We start from the raw sequence: 13,423 nt of genomic DNA, 5'->3' as shown, positions 1-13,423 counted from the left end.
ATGAAAACATCTGCGCTGTTCTAATTAAATCTCCCTTCAACAGATCATGCACTGTTGCCTCTTCAAATCTCACCTAGCAACAACACTGAGAAGAGAAACTGGCCCAAACCCAATCCAGGATTGGTTCTGACTAATTCCACCTTTTATTTGGAGGCAGCGTCTATGTGAGAGCACATTTCCCCTGAAGTGCATTAATCCTTCTCCACATTGCTCACATTCTACACTACAGTGATAGGACTCACTTGCTCACCCATGAGGGTTTCCAGTGCTGTAGGTGTTGAGTACTTTCAGGAGCTCAGGAGTATTTTATCTTGATACTTTCATAATGTCAAGTGTTCCTGAAGAGCTGATAGTCAGACTTGGTCCTGTATATCTCTTTCTAAGTGCAAGTGCAAAAACACGTCTCTTGGTCTTGGTCTCTTGAAAACTTGGCCTATAAAATGTAATGGTTACTGGCTAAGCTGAATGTCTGAGGCTCTGGGACAGGAACCGTACATGACCAGTTTTAGAAATTTAACACTACATAGCTGTATAGGTACTTCAATGCTTCTTTGTATTTTCTGACTGAAATGTGAAATGATACAAATGCTGAGTCTATTCAGGCTACTACTCTGGAAACCACTTTTTTACCTGTCTGTCATCTGTCCCCTTCAGATGCCCCAAACCTGACCTTTGCTTGCAGAATTCCTTATTCCTTGGTGCTGCCTAAGCCCCTGTAAGGCTGTTTGCAGCTCCTTACTGCATTCTGTCTTTGATGCTGAATTTTTCCGTTATGACCTGCCCATATCTCTTAGCAAACTGCTTGCCACACCATCCTGCTTTCAATTCCTAGCAGCACTTTTCTTCTTTACAAGCAAACTGACCCTCTCTTGTGACATTAGAAGCATGTTCTCCTTTTCCACGTTAACAAACATTTTTTTTTAACTTGCTCTCTCCTTTCTGCGCTCTGTGGTTTTGTATTTACCTGTCTGAACCATGGTGGAACAGCACTCTTTCTGTTTTGGGTGTTGTATAAAGTGGCTCAGTATCATCTCAGCAGCCCTCTATGTATCAGGTGTTACTTGGATAGTCTTAGGGGATATGTGAAGATGGAATGAGGCCCTGGAGGTGTCAGCATCTCTCTTAAAATGTTCCTTTCTGGTTGAGGGTGAGATGCAGGACCAGGGTTGTCAGGAAAAGCCATGCTACTGAGTGGTTACATGACAGGATGCGGAAAAAGGAATTAATCTTAGAAATTGCAAGCTAGCTCATGTTGTTGCTGTGAGCGAGGACTGCAGAGCTGGCACTTCTGTGCTTGCAAGAAACAAAGGTAGCAAAGGTCTGGCCAGACATGCCTGAATTGGGAACAAGTCTATCAGTGTCACTGATGCTGTATATAACTGATGGACTCGTGCTATGAGATAACCTTTAGCTTGCGTTCTCTCTCAGTTAACATCAGCTGGACCAGCAGGCAGTGGTAAAAGCAGACCCGGACAGAGGGGAGCACCACACTTGCCGGAGTCGCGGGGCTGTTCTGTGTGCTGTCGTGTTCTCCTAGGTGTGGGATTCGGCACTTAAACATGCATCCAGACAGATGGCTTTCGGAGCACTTTGTAAATGTCGGTTCAGTAGTCTTGTATTTACAGTCTAAGAACTGACAAGCTTTCACACATATGGTTTCCCTCAAAAAGGCTCAATGTCAACTCTAACCTGTGGAAGGCTGTTCTGGGCATTTTTTTTTAATCCAGCCCACAGGCATTCATAAAATGCCAGTGAGGGAGGGGGAATTGGAATAAGAAGCTTTCCAAGTTCTGAAGCAAAATCAGCTTAACTTAAACAAATGAGGAGAGGAAGGGCAGGAATCTATCTTTGTGTGTATAGTACAGACTCAGTGCGGCTGTGCTATGCTTATTTCTTATCAGGAATCTGTGAAAGCTGTATAAACTACCATGTCTGATCTCAGACTGCTGATAGCCCTGAGTTCCTGGGGAATAATTGATTCAGTACTTCTCATTAGTATGCTGCTCATTTTAGCATGAGGCGTAATTGTGTTTACTTCCACAAAGCTGCATCAACACAAAAAGCTTGTTTATTATTTTTGAGGAAGATGGGGGATCGCAGCGGATTGTTCTAAGGGGATTTTGTATGAAACAGTGGCATTTCAGCATCCTGTAAGATTGGTGAGAGATGCTGCACAAACTTGAAATTAATCAGTTACAAAGCTTCGGTGTGGACTTCTACACCCCCCTACCAAAACTAGACTTACAGGAGTCCAAAACCAAATTATATTGATGTTTGGAGGATTTGCTGTTTTGAAACTGATTCTCTTATCACAGACACTAGGGTTTCATCCTTCCCTAAGGCTTTGATGTTCTATCTTACTTTCTACATCTTGGTTTTAAGATGAAATAAAACTGTGGGCAAGTACCAGCTGGACATCTTGTGAGATAAGCCTTGGTGCAGGGCACTGCGTCCTCACACACTTTCACAGCCACTCAACATAAAGCAACTTATCCGTGTTTCTCTGAGGGATGGAGAAATTCCTTCTGATTTTCTTTTTTCTTTTTTCAGGCTCTTCATCTTAGAAGTTATCATATGAAAGAATTTGTTATATATCAACAAATACCTTGTTTAAAACAGAGCAAGAATTTTTTTGCTTTCCATAGTTTGCATATTCTAGGTTGGCTAGACTATTAGTTTGTTGAATTTGTTAAACACTTAGTGTGCATGAGGCCACAAGCAAAACTGTTTGCAAACTAATTCTTGTAACATGAGAGATCCAGAAGTGTTTCTTTCCTTCATAGCAAAGATTACCTCTCTTCCCAAGATAAAGTCCCAGCATATCTTTTTTACTTACTTCTGTATATTTTCCTAAAGGCACCTGAAGCATACCCTAGATTTTTTGTATTTTACCATGGCATTTACAGAAGTGTTGAACTGCTGCAGCAAAACAAAAAAACAAAAACCCTTTGGTAAAAAGTCTAGATGGACACTATGGATAATTTTTTTGCAGGAAGAGCAGAAGTTAAGACCATTTCTGTATGTAATTAGCAGGTGTGCTGGTTAGGAGAAAAATTGTAATTCTTTGATAAATGCTTGACTTTTTTTTGCATGGTCCTAGGTGGAAAGTCAAAACAGAAATGGTGCATAAGAATAGTGTTTGTAACCTCTTCCTGGCACACGTGTGGCTTTCTGGATTTTTGCCTCTTGGGTCACAAGCTGCAATGCCAGACTGCTTTTGTGCTAGCTTATTTTTGCTTGTGAACTACAAAACGGGCACAGAAGACAAATCTGATGGTGAGTTAATGCTAAATTGAAATGAGATCTAAAGTAGCCTTGTCCTGTTCTATGGGAATCTGTATTTTATGTACAGTTTTATAACACACTTGAAATTATGTCTTGTGTCAACAATATTGTTCTCTCTTCTGTCTTTGCATGCTATGAGAGAGGGAATGCTGTTATGTGCTACTTGTGTAGAAATTGTAATTCCTCTCAAATACAGCTAGAAAGTAGGGATTCCCTAAGAGCATCCAACAACTTAGATCAGAAGTAGGCTTAATGTCATCTTACAACAGAATCTGTAGGAGGGACATAGTTATTGCAACTGTAATTAGCTTAGAAAACTGTCATTGAAAGCCATGATTTTTTTAGTGTGCATTTTAGCAAGCCTTGATGAAAATGGGCATAATGACCCTTCCTCCTTTGGGGAGCATATGTGCATGTTCTTAAGTCTGACAGGCATACGAAAAGAATTGAGTACCAATTCAAAAGATGAATAGGTTTCTCACTATTTTCCTGTACTAAGAGGTATAAACACATACATTTTTCTAAACTGGAGATGTAAGAAGCAAGCAAGTTCCAAAGAAAACTGGCTTATCAATTACATTGGGGGGAGGCTGTGCATATTTTCATCCTCTGAACAGGAACCCTAAACTATTGGACTACATTGTGTTGTGAATGTATTGTTGTCTGTGGTTTCTGTGCGGCTGGCATAAAAGACAAACATGCCCTTTAAGAAATTGCTCAACTCCTTGAGATTTACCCATTCATCTGTCCACCCTTCTCTCACCATCTGTTTCTTTTGCTGTGGACATGTGAAGTTGCTCCATCCCTGCAGCAAAATGCAGCCTGAATGGTTCACAATCAGGCTTTTGCAGGAAGCAGAGCCTGTCTTTGCAAGCACGGATGGACTTGCCTCTCCATCAAGGTGTAGCCCTATAAAGAAGCTGGGTTTTGTATTCCAGCTGCACATCTGCAAGCTTCTTCAAGACATTACAGACTTGTATTTCTTTGTCTCTAGATCTGGGATGCCAGGCTGGAGGAAGAGCCTTGTTTTTTGTCTGCAGAGAATGCAGGACAGAGGTAAGGCAGGAGGGGAATACGACAGCGAAGGGGGAGACTGTAATGTAGGGGATGCTCATGAGAAGGGGTTGTGATCAATGCTCCTTCTTCTACTCATCGATATTGCTAAAGCTGCAGGATCTATCCCAAAACTTGTGATTTTTATTTAAAAAACCAAACCCACAATGCAGCCTTCTCATTAGAAAGCATATTTTTAACTTGAAATCTGTTCCTCTTCCAAAGTACCGGTCCAGATCTCCATGAGGATGTTGTTAGTGAATGCATGCCTGCTTTGCTTACAGCTCTATCTTTAATCTGAACCTGGACTAGCAGATACAGCCTTTACAGTGGTAAAGTTGTGTCTATTAAAAGGCATCTACCAAAGCATAACAGTTGGGAACTTTAAAGCTCACGTACCTACTTCATGCTCTGTTTTTCTTTTTTTAAAGAGAATACTGGGCTATTGATTGTGTCAGGTAGATAGACACATGCTCCTTGTCACTGTAACTTTCCAAAGAGGCTACTTTCTAGCTTTGAGTTTAAACCCTGTTATTTATGTTCATTTAGTGTCAGGGTGATGATGTGAGCCATATTTATATCACCTTCACTGCTTGTGAAATGCTCATGGCAGCAAATTCAGGTGTTCTGACATGGTGGCAGGAATCTGGATCCTGTAGCACATTGCTAGGCTACTTTGGAGGAGGGGGGATAATTTATATTTACTAGTCCTAGCACAATATCGTTGAATTCCTGTTGGTGTTTTTTAAACATATATTGAACGGTGTCATTAGAGTGTGAACTGAGTGGGATTTCAGTTCAGTACAAAGCAGTATGTTTTTTCCCTTAGAACCACAGAAAACTAGCCTGAGGCTTCTAATTTGTCTTTTCAGGCTAGAAATGCCGAAGCATGTGTCTGTTTTAAGAACAAGTATATAAATATAAAAAACCCCTCTGTTCTATTGGTTATCAATGATCCTTGAATTGCACTTTGAGATGCAGACATGAAGACATCCCTTCTGCACAATTTCTGTTTGTGGAAGGTCTAGTTCTTGACACGGAGCAGAAGATGGGCTGGCATAATTGAGCAAATTATGGCTCCACATGTGATTTTTCTGATGCATTGGAATGATTAAATCTGTATACTTGGGCAGGACACATCTCTAGCATATGATCATTTTTTACCTTGATGCACCAGAGAGATTTAAGTCAGCATAATTGGGTATGGAGTTTCTCTACCATATGGGCGTTGGTTACCTAGCAGTCATCTACCATATGCCTGCGTAGATGGCTAAGTGGCAGCTATGATTAATTTATTAAGAGAACAAAACTATCCTGTATATATATTCCTTCTCTGATATTCTGGTAGCAAAAAGCTGCTCTTAGATGTTTTAGAATCGATGGACTTCTTTCCCCTCACTGTAGCTCAAAGCCTTGATACATTCTAGTTTGGATTCCTCTTTATTTTCAACAGTTAGATTTATCTGCAATAAAGTGTTCTTTCACCATCCATGATCCCATCAATTGTCCCCAAAACATGAAGTGGAGGAGGTAAGTTGTATTTCTGGACAAAGTAGCTGAGCATTGTGCATGTTTGAGGAGGTGCTTGAAAGGCTGTATAGCAAAATCTTCCCCAGAAAAAGAGAGAGCTGTTGATGGCTCACTCCCAGCTTCCCTCTGCAGCAATGTCACGGAGGTGAGCCACTCGTGCTAGTAACGGATCTCAACGCGGTAGATGGCAGTAGGAGACTGTTATTACAGCTGCGTAGTTCATATCTCAGTGGTACTGTGAGCACTTAGCAGAGGTTACCTTACATAAGAGTGTCTCCCCCAGCAGTTCCCTGTCATCTCTCCAGCATTTGAGGAGTAAATTTGTTTCTTCTCCCCGTTTCTCCAGTCTCATACACGTAAAGTTAGGTGAGAAATAACACAAGTGGAGAACCCAGAACTGCAAGAAGAGCTGACCCTGGATTTCAGGCTGCCAGTTCAAATTATGTGTGGATTAGTGGGACTCAAGTTTTGACTTCTGCTTTGGCCAGCTCTCTGAAATAAAAGTTGGACAAGTGCTTGTATGTTAAGTAGCATGAGCATAGCAGCTACCATCCTTTCAAACTCACAGCTGACAGTGGCTTTTCTAGGGATAAGACTAAAGATTAAATAGGTAAGGAATTCTCTAAAAGGGATGTTAGCTTTGCAGGGACAACAAAACACACACCCTAAGAAATCCATGTTTCTTTTGCTGGAGTGATCCCTGTCCTGTTGTTGAACAGGACTCCAGCCCCCAGGACAGGCGTCCTGATCAAAGGTTACTTAAAATAGAAGCCTGGAAGGCACCAAGTGTTGCTATATGTATCACAAAAGAAAGCTTAGAGTGATTACAGATGTTATTTTAGAAATAATTGAGAAAACAAATATTGAGTCTCTGTACACAGAGAGAGCTTGGAAGTGTGTGTGGCACTGCTGCCATTAGTCAAATATAGACAAGTGGAATGAGAACTAGAATAATACTTCAAAATGAATAACTACATCAGGCAAAAGTCCAATGACTGCTTTATTAAAGCCTTGATGAGTGCCAAGCAACTCCTCAGCTATACCAAGGAGCCGTACAAAATGTAAATTCCAGTATTTTATGGAACACTGGAGGAGGGAGCCCACACTACATGGAAGTGGAGGGGGCTTTATATTTTTTAACTCTTGCCCACAGTACTTGTTTCCTTTCCAGCTAGTTTGGGAGAGATCAGAACACTGAAATGACAATTATTGTCTTTTTCCATCCCCTTTGAATGTACATGCAAAATTACCGAGCGTTTCCATTAAGACCAATAGTCAATATCAATGATTTGCAACTGTCTTGCCTCCTTCTCTGATCTGAAACAGACTGTAGTCATTAATGTGTTGCTGACAGCTGGAGCTGGGTCACAATGAGAAGGACGAGGAAGCAAGATGGTCATAGTAATGACTTTTAACATATGTTGACAGAGCTGTAGTGTTACGTGCTGCACTCTGCTCATTTCTCGAACTGCTTCTGTTCACCAACCAGAAAAAAGAAAAACGCTGACTTTTATCTACTGGTAATATTGAAAGTAGTCTTCATGAGATGCAAATGTTGATATTCCTTACTGAGAGATGGATGGATAGTTTCTCTGCTTATTATTAAGTGCAGTAGTTCCGAGTGATTTTTGGTGGAATAGATGAGTGCTTAATGCCAGCTCTGGTTTAAGGGAAGCTCAGGAGGGAGCATGAGACTGTGGCATGAATGAAGGGTGGGTCCAAGCCTGTCTTCATGTCCTGAGCCATCTACCACAGATGCACAACTGAAACTCATCTCACAAACTTGTTTAGCACAGCTCCTAGTTCATGGGGTCTGGATGGAGTAGGATGAGCAGGACCAAACAAGTCAGTCAAACCTGCCAGCTGCTGCCCTGAGTCTGGCTGCCCTGAGCACCTGGGATGGTTGGTCTCGTCCTCCCTTTCCTTCCAGTATAGTTGGAAATGGAGTTCTGGGCATGGCAGATCCTGCTGTCATGTTAATAGATGGCACAGAAGTACTTCTGCTACATATTTCTTCCTTGGTTGTTAAAAGACACTAAGCTATTCCTGGGAGAAATGACAAATCCCAGGTGAGCAACTTTTTTACTTGCACAGCTGGTAACCAAGATGGATGCAGTTTGGGAGTGCAGGGGCAGCTTGGAGATCCTTCCCCATGTAGAAGAGTTTACCAATTGGGAAATCAAAGCAAAATGTAGAGCAGGTCCTAACTGGAAACTTTCCCAGGCTGAGATCTGTCTGGGATACCGGAGGTTCTTGGCAGTGCAGAACTGTCTATCCCGTACCTGATAACTCCTTTATTTATGTGATTTGTAAAACTTCCCCGAGGCACTTCTGCAATGAGGAACAGAGATGAAACCTTATGTAGCTAGAGGCAAATCTTGCTGCTAAGTGAATGCCTGGAATGAAAACCTTTACGTAGCAGTGGGATAGTATGGGGATCTTTACTGTGGGTAAATGGTGATAAGCACTGTTTTTGCTCTAGAGGATTATGTGACTCCATGAAGGTGGACACTCGGACATGTTGCAAATGGGTGATGTTTTATTAGTGATGCTGTGTGTGTGTCTAAGGGGAAAGATGGTGGGTGCGAGGGGGAAATTAACAGAAGCAAAAAAGGGAAGGAGGGAGTCCTGAAAGCAGTTTTGAAAGGGAAAGAACATGTTTCCAGCAACAGCATCTTCAATCACAAGTTAGAAAAATGGCTCTTACATTGCTGTGACTGAGTGAGTTCAGGTTTGTTTTCAAATTCTCCTGTCTTCCTAACTAACAGTCCAGATCACACAGCATCTTCACAATAACCCAGACAAAGCTGTCTGCTGGCCATCCTGAGGAGACTTTCACACAGGATGGGACCAAATGGTGTTGTCTCTTATGTTGTACAGTTGTAAGCAAATATTAACAGTATTAAGCAACTGTATCAGCTGCTAGTGCTTCAGGCCCTGTGCCAACTGCTTGGATTTGGAGGGTACACAGAATAACACGTAACATACACTGTCACCTCTGTGTATTGAATTTCTGACACAGTAGCCTGGAAATCAATAGGCAGCAGCTGCAGTGGAGCTCTGGGCACTGCACAGCCCTAAACCCCGCTGTTAGCAGGGGAAGAGGCACAGACTTCCTTAAACACTGATGTTTTTGGGTGAGCAGTGAGGAAGATGCAAAGCTCCTCTGTCTTTGTCTCACTACGCTGTGTAGTTCTTCCAGCACCATCTTGTGTGTTGCTGGGTCACTGGTAGGTAAATGTGGAGAACCTCTGTGGCGGGGCATCAACAGTAAGTGATGAGATTATGTTTGTTTGGGAAGACAAAGTGGACACCCAGTCTAGTGATCTTAGCAGATAATGTGTCTGGTGTTTGCAACTTGCTCTAAACAGCATCTAAAAGTTAAGAACCCTCAAAGAAAGTGAAGTCAAAGCTTTGGCACTAGCATCAGCCCAGCAGTCAGGTCAGCAAAGACAGGCTTTGTGCCCAGGAGAAGAGATGCGCTGACAAAGGTGTGGCAGGAGGAGGAGAGCCAAGTGGAGATACCTCATACCACTGGGTTTGCTGGCTGGCAGGCAGCCTCACTGCTTCAATGCTCAGAGCTTATTGCACACTTACTTTACAAGGCTCTCGCAGAACAAAGATGACTCTGGAAGGAGGTAAGGGACTGCTCTGAGCCCCTTCATGCTTATGTTGTAACTTCCAAGGAAGGAGGTGAGGAACCTGCTTTGGAGCTGACTCCTAGTGTGCCTTTGTGACAGAAACAAGGAGCACTTGAGCTCCCTTCCAGCAGGAACAGAGCACAGTGGTGACTGTATCCTTATGGTGCCTGTAAATGGGGTGCACACTTGTGTCAATGAAATCCAAAGACATTCTCTCTGTCTAAAAGGTATTCAGCCTTTCAGAGAGATGAGCATCACCCAGAAGAGGCAGAATGACAGGTTGCTTCCAGCCTTCAAAACCTAGTTGGACATGAGCACTTCTGCAGAAGTCCATAGGATGAATGTATGTCCTGAAGTTCCTAACAAGAAGCAGGCAACAGAACGAGTAAACTTTTGCACTGCCTGTGTTTAAGGCAAAACAGAACCACATCGGATTATTAAGTAAACTTGCTATTAATCAACCTCTGGTGGTAGCAAAATGAAGATAATCCATTTTAAAACTGCCTTTAACCTTCTACCATGACATGATTATTTTTAAATTCCATGATCTCAATGCTGTTCACTGCTGTCTGTAGGTTATGGGTCACACAAACCCATCCTGATGCTGTGTTGTGACAGATTTATGCCTTGTATCCTCAGTCCCATTCCATGTGCCTGCGAGGTGAAAGTAGAGACTGTTTTTTCATTAAAGCAGCTGTGTGCTATTTACATGTCATGGTGGGATGGAAATAGTTTGCCCACAGTCCCTTGTCTGCCCCACGTACACTTGTAAGGATACGGGATGCACTGCTTCAACACTCAGCAAAGTAGCCCAGCCTTGGTAGAGAAAGAAAATTTGTGTTTTACTTCATTAAGTCCAGGAGGGGGAGAGAAAAAGGAAAAGATTATTCTAGATACCTAGATAGATTTTCTTTGTGCAGGATTACATAGGTCAAAGTAATTTCTAGCTTGATCTTAACTATTGAATGCTGCCAGATAGTAGCAGTAGGTCAATATGGGAAGGGAAAGCCCACAGTCCTCTCTATTTCCCCAGAGGGTTTCATGATGCCTCCAGATCACTGTTGAAACAGTGTGGCCTTGCAGGGTGCCACCTCACTAGTGGTACATCTTCACTCAAGTTGCTGGGAATGGTGGGAGGACAGAACACCACTCCTAAAGGTCTCCCAAGTGCCAGATCCTCACTGACTCAGAAATGGCAAAAGGGGAACTCCTATATCACTTGGTTTGGGTCTGAAAGTGAAGATCGTCTCATTTCACCAACTGTCCTTGTTGCAGGGAGTCAGCTTATTCTCACTGTGGGATGATGGAGTGAGTGACCTTCAAGGTGAGGGAACACATGACAGGAGAATTTGCTGGAGATGTCTGGAGGCATACAGATCAAGGACAAAATGGAAGCTAAAAAGCCTGGACATTCTCCCTTAACCCTTACAGGAAAATGGGATTTGCACTTGGGAGCCTCCTCTCACCACATGTGTGATACCACTGTCTGCTCACCACCCTGTGCATACAGTGTGCAGGAGTGTGAGATCAGTCTGACTTGAAAAGCCTGGTTTGCATGCTTGGTGATAGGCCTGAACCTTTGCTCAGTAGCCAGCTCCTGAGATTGGAAAACTTGGTGCTTTCATCTTTTCTTCTTAGAGCTGTAGTGGTATTTAAAGCACAGTGGAGTCAACTCTCTCCTCTCATGTGCCAAAGCAAGCTGCTGGGAGGGAGGTGCAGAGCTTGAAGCTACCTAGGACTATAGAGACTATGTTCTCTACAAACCCATTAAAAGCAAACCTGGAACTCAAGACCTACCATCATCCCTCCAGCCCTAGAGAGACACCCCAACGCACACGCAAGGAAAACTTGCTTTATGTCCTGAGCCAGGCTGCAGGCACTGCAGGGCAGAGACCTTACCTTTTGCCCAACTTATAAGCAGCTGGGTCTCCAGTCATGCTGTACTCTGTGTGTGTTCCTCAGTGGGGCAAGGACCACCAGCTGGTGAAAGAGTCGATGCACAGGGCACGGTTTAGTCCTCAGTTGATCAAAACAGGTCATCCTGTCCCAGGGCGTGTGGCCAAAGAGGAATCTCTGCCTCACAAATTTGGTTTGACAACCATTTCTGTAGGATGGTGCAGCTGGGTGGGAGGACAGCAGCGCCTTCTAAAGTTGTGGCAGTATCCATGTTACCATGGTGCCTAAAATCCTACAGCTGGACATTTCGGTCATACAGACAGATTAGACATTGCTCAGGGACATGGATATTCACTTCTGAGCTTTCCTGGGGACTTTCTGCTGCTTGAAATATCCCTCCATAACTTCCCTCCAAAGATGTACCATAGCATCTTTCTTACATTGATTCTGCTTATCAATTCACTACCAGTATTTTTAGCTATCTTTTATTTTCTCTAACACAGTTTCCCATGTGAGTACTGAAGTTAGGCTAACATGCAGTGCTTGAGAAAATCTCACCATACTAGCTTTGACTCTTTCTACAATAATGTATGTGTCAAAGTCAATTGTTAAAAGCTCTGAGCTACATTTTCAGCTAGTAATGTGCTTGCTATTTTAATGTTTAATTATTTCTGTGGCACCAATGTCCTGTAAAAGTAGTACTGTAGTAGCCATGATGGTCTAAAGAGATTTAAGGGAGAGAGTCTTTTATGAGATCGGTCAGCATAAATGGCAAAAACAGATGAACTTTTAGGTACAAAAAGTGTTGATTTAACCTTACTTTTAAAAGCCCCTTCCTATGTCATATTTTCCTCAGACTCTATTACTTTTCCTGACAGCAATGTTAGATCAATAACGATCACTTTTCTGGGAATCCTCTTCTAATGCCCAGAACCTGAGTATCATCAAGTAGTTATAAATTACAGCTGAGGAAACTAAGGCACAGGAAGGGCAGGTGATTTGCCTGTACGGGTGGTTGAGTGAGTCATATAACTCAACAGTGCTTGTCTCTGTGTGCTGGATTTTAGCTACTGAAAAGCATTGTCTCCTCCCACCAGGATGTATGCTGGCTTCAGATTAGTTCTTCTCTAAAAAGCTTCCAAGTTTTGCTGTCAGCTAAGAATACTTGGTGCTTATCACAAACTTCCTATAAGTTAGCATGATGTGCCCTGATCCAATCCAGCTTTGGAGTTGTGATTTGTTGTGAGTCCCAAAGGTAGGGGGGTACGTTTGCAATGAACTTGTGGGGGGCTGTGTTTTCTCCTGAGGAGCAGGGTGCAGAAATGTGCCATATTTAGTGTAAAGAAAGGAGCTCTTTAAGAAGTTGTAGCTGGGTGGGGAGTCAATCCCTACTTATGTTTCTACTCTGATGGTAAACGTGGGCAAAAATACCTTTTTGTTTCTGTAAATTTTTCTGTGCTGCTAGTTGGGGATAGGCAGGGTCTGAGCTGTAGCAGTGCTCCTGCTGCTGATAGTCCTCTGGAAATATCTCTTAGAAGTGATTGCTCCAGCCTGCTGGAATAAGCCTTCAGGTGCCATCACTCCAGTCACTGTCCTTTAAACTGATGGTTAACACCCTGGTTAGAAATATGGAAGGGAGTCAGCCTGTACAGAGCTGCTCCCTTGATGCGCACAGAGCTGCAGGAGGTTGTGTCAAGCAAACTCTCTGGGAAGTGCCTTTGGGTTGAGCCACCTCAGCTTTCACCAGGCAGTGGAGAGGTTTCCAGACTCCCGCTGCCCAGCTTGGCATATGCCGTGTCACACTTGGCTGCCCTGTAAACCTGGCTGCCAGCGCCCGAAATGGCAAATGCTTCTCAGGCGTGAGCTGTGGGCAGAGCACAGAGGGTGAGGCTGCTGGCTCTTGGCAGGCTGCTCGGCTGTCCTATGACAACTGCTTTTCATTCAGGTGGGAACAGAAAAGTTGGTCTGAAAGTTAAGCTGAAGTCCACATGGATGTATCTAGATGGATGTATTCCTTT

The sequence above is a fragment of the Gavia stellata genome, chromosome 12, assembly GCF_030936135.1.
Source record: "Gavia stellata isolate bGavSte3 chromosome 12, bGavSte3.hap2, whole genome shotgun sequence".
NCBI classification, from domain to species: domain Eukaryota; kingdom Metazoa; phylum Chordata; class Aves; order Gaviiformes; family Gaviidae; genus Gavia; species Gavia stellata.
This window is presented reverse-complemented; position numbering follows the sequence as displayed.